Source organism: Pseudorasbora parva, chromosome 22 (assembly GCF_024679245.1).
Source record: "Pseudorasbora parva isolate DD20220531a chromosome 22, ASM2467924v1, whole genome shotgun sequence".
In the NCBI taxonomy this organism is placed as follows: domain Eukaryota; kingdom Metazoa; phylum Chordata; class Actinopteri; order Cypriniformes; family Gobionidae; genus Pseudorasbora; species Pseudorasbora parva.
Window position 1 is genome coordinate 36,123,392 of NC_090193.1, and position 17,852 is coordinate 36,141,243.

Consider the following 17,852-nt stretch of genomic DNA (forward strand, 5'->3'; position numbering starts at 1 on the left):
ACCGTCCCGAAGGCCTTGCCGTATTGAAGTGTACTTGTCAGAGTGACCAGATCTGCCACCTGAGCCCCTCCCCCTGAAAGAGAGTCACATTCAACAGTCTCATAATGTTCGTTTACCACAGCCCAGCCTGTGGAGCGTTGTCCTTGTTCATGAAAACTGGACCTGTCAACAAACAAGTTCATGGCATCAGATAATGGTTCGGCCTGGAGAGGGCCCTGGCTGTCGTTCTCGATCAGATGGACACAGTTGTGGGCAGTTCCTTCTTCTGGAAGCAAGGAGGCAGGGTTTACAGCATTTTCATTGTCAATTTGAATTTCCACATTCTTACTCAGAAGAGTGATTTCCCCCTTTGCTCGTCTTTGATTTAAAATAGAGCTCAAGCAAGTGTTTGTCAATAACTTCAAAATCTGATGTCTTGTGTGCAGTATCACCTTTTGATGTGTCACAATGTCCTCTGTGGTTTCCACAGCCCATTCTGCACAGTCACATGTCAGCAGGCAGGGGTGCTGACCTGCCATAGAAACAGGAATAGGAACAGAATAATATCCTACCATTCCGTAGGAATTTCGGCCTGGAACTCTCTGGCCAAGGGCAGCAGAGTATGATCGGGTTCCCACCCATGTCCACAGGTGAAAAGGTTGGCTGCTGTCAGCATGTCTCAGTGCTGGGGAGGAAGTGAGAGTTTCTTTGATACTCACGAACACCTCCTCCGTCTCCTCCGTCCAGTCGATCAGGTCGGATCCAGGTTTTCCCCCTTTAAGAGATTCTGTGAGGGGTTTAGAAAGTTCAGTGTATTCAGGAACATACTGGCGGCAGTAATTCAGAAGATCCATTACCTGCCTTAGACCAGTAACCATGTTTGGCTTTGGAAGTTCGACGATGGCTTTGACTCTTTCTGGAGTGATTCGTCGGTCGTGCACCCCGACAATCTGCCCTAAATAAGTCACTTCGGGCAGTGCCAGCTGTGCCTTTTTCAAGTTGGCTTTGAATCCCCCGTCTTTCAGAGCATTCAAAACAGTTCGTACAGCAGTTAAATGTTTAAATTTGCTTGGGCTGGCAATCAGAATGTCATCCACATATTGTAGGACAAATGATCCATCATTTTCAACAGTCTTTCTTACCGGATCAATGAAGGATGCCAGTACCTGATGAAACAGGGTTGGAGAGTTGCAGAATCCTTGTGGCAAACGGCACCATGTCCATTGGCGACCCCTGCAGGTGAAAGCAAACTTTCCTTGGTCCTCCTTGGCTAGAGGGCAAGTCCAGAAAGTGTTAGAAATATCCAGTGCAGTGAAATAACAGTGTTCAGACCCTATTTCATAAAGGATCATGGCGGGGTTCGTGACAAGGGGGTGCATCTTTTCGTAAGCTGCATTTAACGCGGTGAAGTCTATTGTGAGACCCCAAAAGTTGTCACTCTTTTTCACGGACCATATCGGTGAATTTGTCGGAGAGGTGCATGGTATTATGATACCCTGTTTGCATAATTTGTCTACCACACTCTTCGCAACCTCTCGAGCCTCATTTCTTAAAGGGTATTGTCGTTTGGCTACATGCATGGGTCCTGGGATGCTCAGTGACTGAACTTGGGCAAGCTCACAATCAAATGTATCTTTTACCCAAACATCAGGAAATTTAGAAGTCAAAAACTTCCACTCAGGTTGAGTTTCAGTCTCTTTGTCAACATCAGTCACTGCGCATCTCTGTTTACAATGGTGGCCAGATTGAGATAAGGGAAGCATGTTCAGGCTGCCTGTGCCTGATTCAAGGACAATGGAACAATCACAAACTTCAGGCTTACAGTTTACAGCACAGTTAGTTTCATAGGCTATGCGAAAACGGTCAGCATATTCTAAAGGGCTTTCCCCTACTCTCTGTTTGACCTGGGTTACACTGGTCCAGGGGTATGACCCCTGACCTAAAAGTTCTTCAACCTCATGCTTGTAAGTGGAGTAGGCCTCGCAGTACTCAGTCCAGTCTGAAGGAACGAAGGGGTGGGGTCTAATTGTTTGTACAGCTTTCAGTTTACTGGTAGGAATTAATCCTTCCACCAGTGCTTGTATGTCAGCAATGCCCAGATTTTGTTGTCTGGCAATGGCTTCTATCTTATCCCATAAAACTTTATTTGGGCTGTACAGTTTGAAAGGTTCTATCCCCGCAAGCAAACTATTTTTCTCAGCTGGGGTTAGTCTGGTCAATGACCCATATTCATGCCCAGCCCCCATTTCAGTGTTCTGGTCGTCCCACTCCGAATGTCGGATTGGGGCGGCAAAGACTGTTTTTCTGGGTTTATATGCCTCAACAGAGGACAAGCTGATATTTTTGACCTCTGTGGTTAATTTACTTTTTGCTTGTGCGGAAAGAACCTCTGGGTTGCACGGGGGAGGGATTTCAACCTGTGCATTCAATATTGGGCGTGCCTTTTCATGCGGTCCCTCCTCTCTGTTATCAGGAAGTGGGGCGGATCCCTGAGTGGGGGCCACCTGCACTTCCTGGTAAGAGTCAGTTGGGATAGAGGGAGGAAGAGACTTGGCAGCATTTTCTACTTTGTCACAAAACTTTCCCAGCCCCTTATTAAAACCTCCCTGATCATGGCCCACCTGCACTTCCTTTAATTTTGCTATTCTGTCACGTGCATCCAGGTCGTACCACTCATTAGCCCCATTAGGGATTGATTTCATTGGTACGCCTCCCATTTTACAGCGAGCACAAACGGCTATAAATTTGGGTTTATCTGACGCCTATTTTGTTTCTAAACAATCTTTTCTTGATCACAAAAAAAGGTTTTTAGCAACGTAAGGCAATGAATCTTATTTTTATCCTCAAATTAGTTTTTAATAGAATAGAAGTGAGTTCTACTCATGAAACCCCAAAGTATATTTTTTTACTCCTGGTCACATATACTGGTCCTTACCAATTTGGGTCTTATTTTATTCTACTCGGTATCGTTCCAGATGCACCCCTGGCAAACAACTCCTGAATCTATTTTACTTGTTTAAACAAGGGGATCCCTTTATCTGAATGGAAGAGACTGGCGCAGGTTTGCGATGCCTACTGGACTCACACACCGTTCCAGGGACGTACTCCTGTAGGGGTAGTGACTGCACTCAATGCCCACCGGGGACCCCTTTCTTAAGTACGCTTCAATGCACTGCCTTCTACCGTTAACCGTAACGATGCCATCAGCGACTTTGCTTTATACTATCACACAAGTATAATTAACTCCTCACTCCTATCGAAGTGAAGCTCTCTCGTTCCCCTTTACCAATCTTCCATTCAGATAACCTTATCCAAACAATAAAATAAATAAATACTACCTTATTTGTTGTTTTGCCAGAGGTGTCACCAAGGAATTATTGCCCGCGCATCCTCCACCAAAAACTGTTAGGGGTTACAGTTTTGACCCATAGACCAGATATGCGAAATGAAGACCAGGAGTCAGGATGTTCAATCATCAGAGAGAATTTTACTGAAGAATAGTTTGCAGTTTCATCAGTAGAGTCAGCTTCAGAGTCTCTCAGGGCGGTGTCAGGCCAGACTCTACTCTACACAAAATTACCACACCAGTTATACCAATTTCAAGGGCATGATTTACATCATTACAAACACGTGGAATATTACTGATTGGCAAAAAGTCTAAACAATGTGTCACGCGAGAATAGATAGGAGATGTTGTTGTTGTTAATCAGGATGTATACATCAGACAATCCCAAGATTGGGGTAGTGTTGACTTCAGGGGAGTCCTAGAAAGACGCCAAGAGGTCTAGGGTGTGAGAAAAGCGGTCCAATCCATTCCATAGACCTGCACAGAACATGTAACACACACACACACAAGACTCTAGGGCACATCTCTCCTCCAAGGTTAGCGCAGCAGTGAGCTTATCAACAGAACAAGATATCAACACCACATGACAAACACATCTCCAGAAAGAAAAGTATGACTAATGTCATCTACCTAATTCTATAAAGAAATATAAAGACAAAAATGTACTTCTATCAATGGGAAAAATCACACTACATAAATGGGAAGAAATCACAATTGGGAGACTCAAATCCTCCCACCCCTTCCAGTCCTGGGTTTACTAACAACAGGCAGGATTCACCTCTTGGAAGTTCTAACTTTCTCCAAGGCCCTGTTGGTCAGGACCCAGAGATAGAGGTCAGGCTATCTATGTCAGGGCACATAGATAGGGGTCAGACTGTCTTTGTCAGACCGTCTCTGGAAAGCAAATTAGACACCATACAGCAGACATAGAGTCAAAATCATATTAAATAATAGTTAAATGTATTAATGATCAAATTAAATTGATTGTCAAAATAATTCATTATTTTGAAAGGATAATAACTGATTATGAAATTCATGAGGTTATTAAAAATCATTCAAAAGGATAAGATGCATATGATGAAGATGCATATGATGAAGAGGCAAGGGTGTCGGCCCACTCCCCCCTTCAACAGTGTAAAAACCTTTCCAGCCGCCTGAATAAAGGGGACTGGAAGTGATAGAGTGAAAAAAGGGCTTAGCTTGACAGCCATTTTCCGACGCCCTTATGCTCTGACAGTGAGCGCGTGCTATGACGTAAGCCGCGCTCTAGTCAGCAACGCGCTGTGGAAGGGGCGCGCGCTATCATGACAAGGCAGCCATTACAACTTCCTTGGCAGTAAGCGCGCGCTGCAGCGACATTGTTCTTGACATACCCAACAGCCCGAGCTCGCTCGTCTAACTTACTCTAGTATTCTCTGTCCGCAGCGCTTCAGCACGGCGGCGGTAGAATGAGCACGGCGAGAGCTTCGGCTCGAGTTTGTTTATTCACTCTAGTATTCTCTGTCCGCGGCGACAGCGCGACTGAACGAGAGAATTGGAAGCGTGAGGAAAAACTCTGTCCGCGGCGCTTCTAGCACGGCGAGAGCTTCGGCTCGAGTTAGTTTATTCACTCTAGTATTCTCTGTCCGCGGCGATAGAGCGACAGAACGAGAATTGGAAGCGTGAGGAAAAACTCTGTCCGCGGCGCTTCTAGCACGGCGAGAGCTTCGGCTCGAGTTAGTTTATTCACTCTAGTATTCTCTGTCCGCGGCGATAGAGCGACAGAACGAGAGAATTGGAAGCGTGAGGTAAAACTCTGTCCGCGGCGCTTCTAGCACGGCGAGAGCTTCGGCTCGAGTTTGTTTATTCACTCTAGTATTCTCTGTCCGCGGCGATAGAGCGACAGAACGAGAATTGGAAGCGTGAGGAAAAACTCTGTCCGCGGCGCTTCTAGCACGGCGGGAGCTTCGGCTCGAGTTAGTTTATTCACTCTAGTATTCTCTGTCCGCGGCGATATCGCGACTGAACTAGAGAAGAGGAAGAGCGAGGAAAAACTCCGTCTGTCCGCGGCGCTTCTTCAGCACGGCGAGAGCTTCGGCTCGAGTTAGTTTATTCACTCTAGTATTCTCTGTCCGCGGCGATATCACGACTGAACTAGAGAAGAGGAAGAGTGAGGAAAAATCCGTCTGTCCGCGGCGCCTCCTCAGCGCGACGGTATAGTGACGAGAGCTTAGGCTCGAGTTCGCCTATTCACTCTAGTATTCTCTGTCCGCGGCTGTAGCGCGACGGAATGAGAGAAGAGTGAGAACAACTCTGTGGCAGCGGCGGAAGAAGAGCCGCGGCGGCGGCAGAGTGAAGAGAGCTTCGGCTTGAGTGTGCTCATGTCCTCTAACATTCTCTCTTTCCGCGGCGCTATTCAGCGCGACGGGACGAGAGCAGAGGGAGAGTGAGAAGAGCTCCGTCTTTCCGCGGCGCTTAACGACGCGGCGGAACGAGAGAGTCCTCGAGTAGAACAAGCCTGTAAGCTCTAGAAGTGGCGTTGCAGCGGCAACACACACACAAACACATATAACACTCAACATAGACACAGTTTAAAGGATATATAACGCCGGATGGCGTAGCTGGAACGGCAGAGAAGGCGGAGAGGGAGTCCGTCGTCCTCAGCTGCAGGTTCCGCTGGTGCCTTTTCAACGGCGGTGCTTCTTCCGGAGACCAGCGAAGGTATCGCTGAAGGAGATAAAATCTGACACCTATGGCGAATTAGGGTCTTATATAGCCTCCTGTATGCAAATATAAGCACCTTTTTCGGCGGGCTTCTGGAACGCCCCCCATTGGTTCGTTCCTCTCAGCCGCCTCACCATAGGTTCCTGCAGTTGCCGCGGCCCGGCCAATCAGAGCGCTCCTCGCGCTGGGCTATGGCCGTGCAGCTCACTGCGCTTTACATAGATACCTTTATTAAAAGTTTTGCTTCACATTCTCGAGAAAAGGAGTTTTTCCCATACGTAATACGAGGAACCTCTCTCGAAAGGGAACACCGTTTTTTCATTGGTTTGGGAAGCAAGTGTAATAAATACTTGGAGCGGGCATGGGGAAATGTATCGGAGTAAAAAGTAAACTTTGTCTTTAATATTGTAGTGGAGTAAGAGTGAAAGTAAATGCAAATAAAACATACTCAAGTAAAGTACAGATCCCCGAAAAAAATACTTAAGTAAAGTAACGAAGTATTTTTACTTCGTTACTTACCACCTCTGCCTAAAGGAATATTAGGAACACCATACACTGTAAACAATTATTTAGAAAAAAGTTACCTGGTTGCCTTGAAATAAATTTTTTGAGTTAATACAATGAACATTTTTTGAGATTCAACAACCTTTATTAAAATATTATTTAAAGATTTTGTACGCATATTGGGTAATTGTGTGTTTTATTTTTGATGACGCAGTGAAACATGCCAAATAGTGCTATTTTCATGATTTATCAAATTTATGTGGTTCAGATACAATACTATTTTGAGTTTCTATTTATTTAAAAGAAATTCCTTCATTGAATCAACTCAAATTTTTTATTTCAATAAACTCAAACTCGAAGCTCCCGTTCCACCACATCCCAAAGATGCTCTATTGGGTTGAGATCTGGTAACTGTGGGGGCCATTTTAGTACAGTGAACTTATTGTCATGTTCAAGAAACTGATTTGAAATGATTCGAGTTTTGTGACATGGTGCATTATCCTGCTGGAAGTAGCCCTCAGAGGATGGGTACATGGTGGTCATAAAGGGATGGACATGGTCAGAAACAATGCTCAGGTAGGCCGTGGCATTTAAACAATGCCCAATTGGCACTAAGGGGCCTAAAGTGTGCCGAGAAAACATCCCCCACACCATTACACCACCACTAGCCTGCACAGTGGGAACAAGGCATGATGGATCCATATTCTCATTCTGTTTACGTCAAATTCTGAGTCTACCATCTGAATGTCTCAACTGAAATCGAAACTCATCAGACCAGGCAACATTTTTCCAGTCTTCAACTGTCCAATTTTGGTGAGCTTGTGCAATCTGTAGCCTGTTTGTCTCATTGTAGTGGAGATGAGTGGTACCCGGTGGGGTCTTCTGCTGTTGTAGCCCATCCGCCTCAATGTTGTGCGTGTTGTGGCTTCACAAATGCTTTGCTACATACCTCGGTTGTAACGAGTGGTTATTTCAGTCAAAGTTGCTCTTCTATCAGCTTGAATCAGTCGACATATTCTCCTCTGACCTCTAGCATCAACAAGGCATTTTCGCCCACAGGACTGCCGCATACTGGATGTTTTTCCCTTTTCACACCATTCTTTGTAAACCCTAGAAATGGTTGTGCGTGAAAATCCCAGTAACTGAGAAGATTGTGAAATACTCAGACCGGCCAGTCTGGCACCAACAACCATGCCACGCTCACAATTGCTTAAATCACCTTTCTTTCCCATTCTGACATTCACCTGACCAGGACCACACCCCTAAATGCATTGAAGCAACTGCCATGTGATTGGTTGATTAGATAACTCCATTAATGAGAAATTGAACATGTGTTCCTTATAATCCTTTATTAGTTGCAGAAGGAATCTATTATGCATAGAAAGTTCCAGTTAATATGATCCAGGGTCAGAATTTTTTTTTTTGTCAAAAAATGTCATCCTTGAATTACTGATGAAGCAACAGAAAGTCTGTATAGGTTCAAGTTCAAAGACTATTTGGCCACAAATAAGTTCAAAAGGTCATTCTTGAACCACTACATTTGAAAGAGTTTGTGCATTTGTTTCTGGGTATTTAAGGAAATGTTGCAAAGAGCTCAGGGCTTGACACTTTAAACCGGTCAGCCCGTAATGTTGGATGTCTCAAGATAGCCAGCATTATGTAGTTTTCAGAAGTCAGGTATATATTTCATTCTTTACTTCAGAGTATTTGATGTTATATATGGATTACCTTTGAATTGACTATGTAATTGGCTTTATACATTTACCTGACTGTTAAATAAATTGTTACACTTTGATTGATTCTGACTTGCTCTGGAATTATTCAGGTTGGGTATAATTTCAACAAAGGGTTAAACGGAATAATTAAATGTGTAGTTAAACTATTAAATATGAATGACCAAATAACCAAATGGCATTCTAACCTAAATTCTAAATTATCATTAAATGGAGTCAGATAACGAGGAATTGGAAATAAAATCCCCTTTTCCCCGCTGAAAAGACGAACGCGCAGCGACCTTCACCCGCCGATCGTTAGCCTCCATTGGGACGATTTGGGCGGCCTTACAAAATGGTGACCAGCCTCCGTGATGTTGCGACTCTCTTACGAGCAACGTTTTTTCAGCGAAGTATTCGATTTTAAAATCAACAAGAGGTTTGAGCTTCTCTTTCTTCAGCTGTTCTGGTAAGTAAAATTCTTTTTGCCTTTTTAGAAATGTTTAGGGAAAAACAGACGCATCCCATATAGACACATGAATAGAATGGGTCGGAATACCCAATGTTAGACCGGAACCGCAATCCGGTGGGGTTTAAGAATTTAGATACAATCACATATCAGGGACATGATAGCGACAGCGCAGTAGAGGAATTGAAACTCGTGTTATGAATTTTAAAATATTTCCTTGTCGGCGTAGAGTTGCAAATTAGAACGTTTTTTAAATCAGCTAAATGCTTTCTCTATTGTTTTATTAGCTTTGTTGCAACAATCTAGCAACGCACGGTGAGAACGAGCAAACAATAGAATGAGAACTCTAAGTATGTAAACAACTGGAATACATTTGAGATTTGATAAATAGCAATGTTTATATTTGTTTATGAAAAGCAAAGTAGGAAAACAGGCTGATGTAACATTTAAAAGTTAAGAACTTTTTGTTTGATCAGAATTGGCTATAAATATTATTGCTACGCAGCAAATTACTCGTGACTAGAAATGATTAAGAGGTGGTAAGAATTTAAATCTAAGAGACTGATATACAGAATAATAGTGATGTTGTTACTGTATTTTTGTTAAGAAACCGCATGTTAATGTTCTGAGTGGCTCAGCGAGCCCACGGGGCGTACCACGCCCACTCGGAGAACAGACTTTCTCTCCCTGTTCAATGGGAGCATTTCGCCCAATAAGTAACAAACTAAATCTATCACATTTTGTAAATACAGTTAAAATTACCATTGTGCCGCCATGCAGATTAGTCTTTAAATAGACTAAATCAAGGAAATAGGCATTTGTAATCTCAAAAGATGAGTGAATGTGCTTGCATCAGCCTGAACCACAGTCTTTTTCATATTCAAATGTATTGACGCGATGCAATCTAAAACTTCTTCAGAATTCAAACAGAGATTTGGCGATACACTCAGCATGTTCGTTCTGTGTTAACAACAACAGAGTCACCCCTTGGCTTTAAGCCTGACCATTGTTGTGCACGTGGTGAACATGATGGTGCAGATGATTGCCTTTTGAAGAAAAGAACACAAATGAGCTGTTCCACAGACTCTTCAGGAACCAGAAATAATATTATTTAATTTATATTGTTTTTAATATAATATAATTGTATTATAAATCAAAACATAATATACATTGTATTATAATTGCCAAGCAGTGCATTAGGAGAAAGATCAAATTATTTATGGATTGTTACATTTGATTTCATTCTAATTTAATCTGAAATTATTGACTTTAGTAGATTACGTTGTATCCATTCGTTACCGCAAATCTGCGTCAGGTTAGAAACGGACTAAAACTACTTTTGAGTGGAGCATTGGGGCACGCCAATTGAGTTTTTAGAGCTCCGCCTAACGCTTAGCATTAGTTCAAGTGTACTTAGATTGTGAAGGCTAAAAAGGGAATTTCCGTTTAGGACAACAATGTTGCTCGACCAACCTAAATAGGGTGAGCCTTACCTCTGTTTAAATTAAAGTTACTCTAGCTAAGTGTACATGGGAAACCATGGCACGATCATACCAAAACTACTATTAGAGAAAGTATCGGTCGACTTATAGCTATAGTAGTGGTCGTGACCTCTGACTAGAGATAACATTGCTTTAATTTAAGTGTACACAGTCTATGGGGACTAAACAAAATACTTTTAGAATGAGTGAGCATGTGGGCAACCCTCTAAATAGTATAGTCAATTACCTCTGTCTACATGACTAAGACTGGCGAGTTTGTGATCGTGGGCCCGCATAATAAATGGCCAGTGCGAGGTGTAACGGTGGCTATCAGTCCAGTTGGGCGCCAGACAGTTTACATAAACTGACAAAGAATGTGGACTTTCCGTTAACCCCGTACAACAAAAAAGGGACACAATAAATGTCGTATGATTTTAGAATTTCTTTAAGGCTTTTAAATTTCACAAAATAAATATCAGAAAAACAAACAACAATAGTAATAGCAGTGAGTTCAACCACTCATGTGCAGACTTAAGATATCAAACCTTAGAAAAGAAAATACATTCGTTAGGTCTGCAAATCGTTTAGTTATTTTCCTCGTGCGTCTTTGCACAGGCCAACAAGATTCAACAGGAATAATCCCTTTTAAATCAACAAAAAAATTGTCCAACAATAGTCCATAATATAAGTAAATAATTAATGAAAACGAAAGTTCATCGAACACTATGTTTGGTGTCCAAATAAAAGAAAAATAATCGTTTTCAGAAACGGATAACTCCGACGGCGTAGAGGCAGGTTGTTAAGGGTTAATTGTTAAGTCTGGGAGAGCGCGGGGAAGATAAATGTATCCTTTTACCTTTCGTGGTTCGAAACAGTTGAAAGCTCGTAGAAGGAGGAATTTATGCTTGCCTGGCAGGTTCGCTTTGTGAATCCTTATTCAACTTTACCACCTTTGTAGCAATAATGCAATGTTACCGGTGTCCCGGTTCCAGCTCGATCAGTCGCTCTACTTCGTTCCAGCAAGACCATCCGCATTGATCGCTTCCCAATGCAGGTTTCGGACTTTTACCCACACGATAGTAATCCAAAGAGCGTCTTCACGACACGCTGAATACAACACCTTACTTCCCTTAATTTTTCCACGCCACTTTCAAAACGTCCCCACCGGGCCCTCTCTTCCCTTTTCCTGCTTCCTACTTCCTCTTTGCTATATCCACTTTCCCTAACGAAATCAACAAAACCCCACCTCTTTTCGTTCTCCCATTTAGCTTTTCGTTTGCATGAATTTTAATAATGTAAAAACTGGAAATATATTTAGACTATTTGAACAATATGATTTTTAGTTACTTTTGTTTCTTTTGTGCACTGCTACATCCTCCCCCCATTGGAAAATCAACCCATGGTTGGTCTACTCCTGAAATCCTAAGAATTCCTCTTCATCGGACGAGTCCTGAAATATTTCCAGAATTTTTTGTTTTTCCCATCTTTCTACTTCTTTAGCTGTAGGATAGCAAGGTTTCAGATTACAAACATGTATAGTTCTAACATCTTCACCAGTGCTTTCCAGGACAACTTGATAATTTACCGGACCCAGCCGACGGACAACCCGGTAAGGTCCCTTCCATTTCCTACCAAGTTTGGCTGTAAACTGATGTGGAGCACTGGATCTTGGGAAATTCCTTATCCACACTCTGTCTTGAGACTGGTAAGCCACATCTCTTCGGTTTTTATTGTAGTTTCTTAATTGCCTGAAACGTGCTTTTTTCGAATTAGCATCGGCCTTAGCATGAAGCTGATTGAGTCTATCAATAGTTTCATAAAGTGGCGTATCTGGCAGAACCGGGATTGATGACTGGAGGATTCGATCCATAGGACTCTGGAGCTTCCTGCCTATTTGGAGTTCGGCCGGTGTCAGTCCTGTAGTTTCCTGTACTGCGGTGTTCAATGCAAATCGGAACTCAGGAAGGTATGCATCCCACTTTTTGTGATTGTCTTCAACGTATGATGCAATCATACACTTTAAGGTACGATTAACACGCTCAGTCATGTTAGTTTGGGGATGATACGCTGTGGTAAGCTTTGGCATGACTTTCCATTGTTCACACAGCTCCTGGAAAATGGATGATACAAACTGGGAACCCCGATCCGATAGAATGTACGTTGGAACTCCCCATCGAGTAAGAATTTCAGTTCTAAAGACTCGGGCAATCGAGGAAGCGTTCGCGGTTCGCAGGGGGAAAATTTCCACCCAACGTGTATAGTAGTCTACCACCACCATGATGTATTCATGTTGTTGTGAACTGCGAGGAAACGGCCCCATCAGGTCTACTCCCAGTAGCTCATTTGGTCCGTCCACAATAGTCTGTTGCAGTTTTCCCGAAGGTTTTTTATTGTCTCCTTTTAGGACTTGGCACTTCTGGCAGCATTTAATGAAGTGTTTTACTTCGGACCACATCTTAGGCCAGAATGCAACATTGTGAAGCCTTTTGTAGGTTTTGAAGATGCCGAGATGACCAGACAGAGGATTTTCATGATAAGCCTGTAATATTCGTGATTTTAGTGAGGCAGGGACATAAATCCGGTAATGCGTTTGGTGCTCATCAACCTGGGTTTTCCTATACACTTTGTCTTCCAGGACTATATATTTTTTCATCAGGACTGGATCATCTTTTGCTAAAGCACGGAAGACCTTTTCAATTTCCGGATCTTGGTGTTGCTCTTCCCACACAACATCAGTAGTAAAAGGTAAATCCTCTACCTTTTCCTTTGTAGAAAACAAGTTACACTCCCCAGTTGAAGTTATTCGAGAGAGAGCATCTGGAACAACATTGAGTTTGCCCCTCCTGAATTCTACAACAAAATCAAACTTCTGCAATCTCAGAGCCCATCTCAATAGACGGCTTGTGGTTTTGTTAGAAGTTAGCACCCACTGTAAAGCAGAATGATCAGTAACTATGGTGAAGATTTTTGGTTCCAAATAGTACTGCCACTTCTCTAGGGCCCATACCACCGCAAGGCACTCCTTTTCTGTTGCGGAATAGTTCACTTCAGACTTAGTCAGGGTCCTGCTGGCATACGCTATGACTTGTTCAGTGTCTGCTTTTAATTTTTGCGTAAGGACTGCACCAAGGCCAATTTCACTTGCATCTGTATACACTGTGAAGGGAAGATCTGGCTTGGGATGTCCTAGAACTGGAGAAGAGGTCAGATATGATTTCAATTTGTCAAAGGCATGCTGACATTCAGGAGACCAGACAAAAGGCTGCCCTTTTCTTTTCAGATTGTTCAAGGGTGCAGAAATTTTTGATAAGTCGGGAACAAACCTGTGGTACCACCCAGACATTCCTAAAAATCTTTGAACTTCTTTGAGGGTTTTTGGTACAGGATACTGCTGAATGGAACGTATCTTCTCAGGATCTGCTGCAACGCCATTGGTATTGACAATGTGCCCCAAAAATTTAATCTCCTCCATACAGAATGTACTTTTTTTCAAATTGATAGTTAGGCCCGCTTGTTGCAGTTTGTCAAACACCATCTGGAGATCCAAAAAATGCTGTGTCACAGAGGAAGAATAAATGATTATATCATCTAAATACACCAGACAACACTGACCACGTAAGTCTCCCAGGACCAACTCCATTAACCGCTGGAAGGAGGCTGGTGCATTTTTAAGTCCAAATGGCATTACATTAAAGTGGTAGAGGCCTGAGGAAGTGGTGAAGGCAGTCATGAACTTACTTTCAGGGGCCATCTCCACCTGCCAGTATCCACTATTTAAGTCAATAGTGGAAAAAATGGTTGAACCAGAGAGGGACTCCAGAATCTCTGTGATGGATGGAAGGGGATAGGCATCACTTTCTGTGAGTGAATTGAGTTTTCTGTAATCCACACAAAATCTCTGTCCACCATCTTTTTTAGGTACTAGCACGACCGGAGAGGACCACCCAGACCGCGACGGTTCGATGACACCTGCTAATAACATCTCTTGGAGCTGCTCTTTCACAATGGTCTGTTTTACAGAAGACATGCGGTAAGGTTTTTGTTTTATAGGAATTTGGGCAGTTGTATATGTGATGCTGTAAAACATTGGTTCTACCAACTTCATTGGTGCACACTTTAGGATTTGTCTGTAGAATGTCCCACAGTTGTTGTTTTCCGAAGGCCTGTAGGTTTGCAGAAGACACAGCCTTATTTATATAATCTTGAAATTCAAGACGATCTTGCTGCTGAAACCCCGGAGGAGGAACTGAACTTATAAGGACCAGCTGATGTTTTGTTTTACCCCCATCCGTACTGTTCCTTATTGTCTGGCTTTGCTGTCCAGACACTGAGGCCCTGCCAGGTTGGAAAGGGTAAGTAACTAAAGGGGTGTGTTTAAATCCATACTCTTGGTCAGCAACATTTATTTGTAGTTGGCTATGATAAATAAAATCAAGCCCCAATACAATTCCATAAGCCAGAGCCTTAGCAGGAAGCACAGTCACTGAAGAATTTACCACATTCCCATTTATTTCGATGTCTAAAGTTGTCCAGCCCAAAGGTGTCTCTGCTTCTCCATTGGCAAGATACAAGGGACCATGGCACCAAGGTTTAAGATTATCTTTTGAGCCATTTAACTCAGCCCAAAGATTCTCATGTAACAATGTGTAGCTAGCTCCTGTGTCTAAGATAGCTTTACCATACCAATTTTTTATGTGTATGGGTACGACTAGCTGTTGTGGAACGGCTTTTGGATTCAGAAGGGAAGGCTCTTTTATAGTTGACAAAGAATCCTTAGTCCGGGAAGTATCACCTTTAAAGGACTGCTTAGATGTCACAGCTGACGCAGAGGAATTATTAGGGTATCCACTAGTTTTGGACCTAGCTGACTTTTGTGGTTTATATTGACTGTTCATCTGAGTAAAAGTAGGAGAATTGTACTGAGGGCATGACCCAGGAGAATGTGTGCCTCTACAACGCCAACACAATGGGGTTTTATCTTCCTGCGGAATATTGGGAGAAGGCAACCCTTTCTGGGTGGGCCCTGCTCTCCTGCCATGGACATTACGCTCATATACCGCTTGTAATTCATGGTCTTTTTCCATCTGGTGACCCAATCGCACAAGTTCATCCACATCCTCCACTCTTCCACGGAGCTGACTGGCCAGATATGGCTTGATATGTTTTAGAATTAACTTAACAATGTCCTTTTCAGTGAGGTTTGGATTCCATCTTGTACAAAGAGCTCGATAAGAATATGCAAAGTCTCGGATGGATTCATGGTCGCCCTGTTGTTTAGTTCTGACACGTTCCGCAAGCTCGTCTTCATAGTCTTCAGCTAGGAAAGCGGATAAAGAATGATCAGAAAGAAAGCTTTGAACTCAGACCACGATGCAACTTTGGAACGAGTGGTTTCCCACCAATCTCGAGCAGTGCCATGAAGTACAGTACGAAAAGTAGCCAAAAGATCAGTGTCAGACAAAGGGTGCAAAGCAAGGAAATCTTGACACTTGGATAAGTATAGCAGTGGATCCGGATCATCTCCCGGCCTTCCATAGGTTGGGAAGACTAATTTAATATGATCAGTTTTGGGAACAGCAGTAAGAGCATTAGTAGTGATCAAGGGTGAAGTCTCTGATAAGACATGGGAACCTGAAGGGTTTGATACTTTCTCTTCATCATCCACTTTACTAGTGTGAACCACTGAGATTTCATAAACTTTCTCACTCATTTCATCCACTTTTGTAGACAAACTTTTTAATGCTGAGGGGAATTCGGAAATACGGCTTACCATGTCAGTGTGGTTCTCTTGCACAGCTTTCTGGATGCATTTTAGGTCCTGCTGAACTTCAATTTGCAACTGATCCACCATAAAACCAAGGTCAGACACCAGAGAAACTTTAATTCGGTCTACTTCCTCTGACACTACAGTTTTCATTGCTTTCATTATTGTATCCATCTCACTGTCATCGTTGTCCTTCTTGGAAGTCACTATGCTATGTAGGTTTCGTAAACTTTGCTCAGTTTGCTCGGCGAGTTTATTTATCTTAGATTCTATATGAAACCTACTTCTTTGTACTTGCTTACTTAAATCATTCAAAACTTTATCCTGTTTATCTAGATCTTGGTATATTTTATTCAGATTGCTGTGGACTTGCTCAGTAAGTTGACCCCATCCTCTACCAGGGGTAGGGAGCATCATAGGAAGTTCACACTGAATCTCGGAGTCAGCCGAGACTCCCTCACGGATGGACAATGCAACAGGAGGTTCATTATGGATTTGGACAATAGGTGATAAAGAAGCAGGAGTGGCAATGTCCATATCTGCTGATTGTAAAAAGGAAGGAGGTGCGTCGCAGGGAATTTGGGTAGGCAAGTTCAGATTATTATCCCTAGCACTAAGAAGAGGGACATGTAATGGAGTGGAAATGTCTGGAGGAGACATCAAAGGATATGCAAAAGAATGGTTAGTAGACATGATAAATAACAATGATAAGTACCACTATTTCACAATTACCACCATGTCCAGAGATACATGTATCATAAATAAGCTTCCTTCATATTCAAATCTGGGGTTCAAAATAAACATTACATATTTTTCTTTTCATCAGTTCAAAGTTAACTTCAGTACCGCAAGGCAATGCAATGTCCGTTGGAGTTTATAGTTCAGTTAAAGTTCATATGTCCATCAGTTTTCCACAATCAAGCAAATCGTGAATGTCAAGTTCAACTGGCTAAATTTTGTAATTCGAGCCCCACGTTGGGCGCCACTCTGTAACGGTGGCTATCAGTCCAGTTGGGCGCCAGACAGTTTACATAAACTGACAAAGAATGTGGACTTTCCGTTAACCCCGTACAACAAAAAAGGGACACAATAAATGTCGTATGATTTTAGAATTTCTTTAAGGCTTTTAAATTTCACAAAATAAATATCAGAAAAACAAACAACAATAGTAATAGCAGTGAGTTCAACCACTCATGTGCAGACTTAAGATATCAAACCTTAGAAAAGAAAATACATTCGTTAGGTCTGCAAATCGTTTAGTTATTTTCCTCGTGCGTCTTTGCACAGGCCAACAAGATTCAACAGGAATAATCCCTTTTAAATCAACAAAAAAATTGTCCAACAATAGTCCATAATATAAGTAAATAATTAATGAAAACGAAAGTTCATCGAACACTATGTTTGGTGTCCAAATAAAAGAAAAATAATCGTTTTCAGAAACGGATAACTCCGACGGCGTAGAGGCAGGTTGTTAAGGGTTAATTGTTAAGTCTGGGAGAGCGCGGGGAAGATAAATGTATCCTTTTACCTTTCGTGGTTCGGACCAGTTGAAAGCTCGTAGAAGGAGGAATTTATGCTTGCCTGGCAGGTTCGCTTTGTGAATCCTTATTCAACTTTACCACCTTTGTAGCAATAATGCAATGTTACCGGTGTCCCGGTTCCAGCTCGATCAGTCGCTCTACTTCGTTCCAGCAAGACCATCCGCATTGATCGCTTCCCAATGCAGGTTTCGGACTTTTTGTAATGGATTCACAGAGGCAGGATTCAATTGCAAGTAACTAGTTTATTGACAGAAGTGTCACAGAAGCCAAAACTCAGAACACAGAAGAAGTCCGGATAAGACGGAGCAGTGAGAGAGACTCTGTTGGCGACACGGGCAGGCTGTGAGCAGCAG